This window comes from Octodon degus, unplaced genomic scaffold (assembly GCF_000260255.1).
Source record: "Octodon degus isolate 3935 unplaced genomic scaffold, OctDeg1.0 scaffold00050, whole genome shotgun sequence".
Taxonomy (NCBI): domain Eukaryota; kingdom Metazoa; phylum Chordata; class Mammalia; order Rodentia; family Octodontidae; genus Octodon; species Octodon degus.
Genome location: NW_004524626.1, coordinates 4887028 through 4888510, shown reverse-complemented (window position 1 = coordinate 4888510; position 1483 = coordinate 4887028). Strand labels below are relative to the sequence as shown.

Sequence of the window (1483 nt, the reverse complement as noted above, 5' to 3'; positions counted from 1 at the left end):
TTTTTTGAGACAGGGTTTCACTATGAAATTTAGACTGGTCTTGAACTCACTGTGGAGCCCAGGCTGGCCTCAAACTTGTAATGACCCTCCTTCCTCAGTCTCCCAAGTGCCAGGATGATGGGAGCACCAACATGCTCTGAGATTTTTTTTGTGTGTGTGAGATATTCCTTATTCTTAAATTTTCTACCTTGAGCAGCCCTGCCCAATAGAATTTTTTGAGATGAAGGAAATGTTCTTTAGTTATCTGTGTTGTCCTAGAGGGTCACCACTGATCATGTGTAGCAATCACGCACTTGAAATGTGCCTAGTACTGAACCACTGGCCATCCTATGGATGGTGCAGACCCAGAGACCAGATTCTAGATTTTCAACCAGTCTGCTTTGTCTGGCAGAACTGATAAACTCTTCCTTTGAGTACTTGCTAAGCTTTCAAACTGGATCAGCTCAGGTTTGCTTAAAAATGAGTCTGTGGTGTGGAGTTGATTTGTTGGTGCTGCTACTGCTGGTTTTGAGGAATTTTTGTTTTGTGGTGCTGGATAGAATTCAGGGTCTTGCATGTGTTAAGCAAGTGTTATTCTCTTGAGCTACATATATTCCCAACCCTAGGGCTGCTGGTTACTCATTTTATGGACAAGAAAACCGTGTGTCATCTGTTTTGCCCTAGTCCCTCATGCAGAACTAGACTTTCGTGCACATCTTTTGCTGGTTGTCCTTACAAGTCTCCTCCCCTCTCCCCAGTGGGCCAGAGGGGACGGATTTCAGATTGGGGGAGGGCCAAAGGCCACATGGTAGCCCCACCCAGCTGTCAAGGAACAGCTGGATGCAATCCCTTAGGAGTTGGAGAGGGAGGAGCAGGCAATGCTTGAAATGTAGGTGCTGGCGGGCTGGGGGAGTTCCCTGGGACTGCAGGACAACACCTAAGACAGCTGAATAACCAAGACGATGTTGGAGGAATATTCGTGGTGAAAATCAGGTGACTTCCAAGATTGTCAACGCGGAGGAGACTTCCAGGAAAGAAAATGGGGCAGGGTCTCAGGGCAGGTCCTAGCTCCGCCCGTCAAAAGGCTGAATGCTAATCTTGAGGTTCCGGCGTGTAGCTTAGAGGATACTCATTTTAGACGCAAGGCTGGAGAGGTAGTTGGAGGCTGCTTGGCAGGCATAGCCTGCCAACTTCTCAGCAGGCGTAGACTGCCTGCAAGGGTGATTTGGGATCTAAGGCAACGTTTCTGCAGCCGTCGTTTCTTTACTGTAGCGCTTACGAGAGCGGTTGGCTAGTAACGTTCGGTGCTCGACAGGCCAACCTGGGGGCGCCCAAAGGGGTGGGGCGGGGCCAGGCGCGCTTGGTGGCGGCGTTCGGCGCTCGACTGCTTTCGCCTGGGGCGGCCGCCCCGCGTGCGCCGGAGCCAAGATGGCCGCCTCCACCGCCCAGTGCCGAGTGACAAAAGCGGAGAGCAAGGCGGCGGCGGGGCCGCGCGCGGGGGGCG

At 52.2% G+C, this 1483-nt stretch overlaps 1 protein-coding gene across 11 annotated transcripts in view; it reads left to right on the top strand.

Moving 5' to 3' along the window:
• The window catches only part of Wiz (widely interspaced zinc finger motifs), a 24424-nt gene that overhangs the window by 12538 nt on the left and 10403 nt on the right, over positions 1-1483 (top strand). The gene's annotated exons all lie outside the window — the stretch shown is intronic.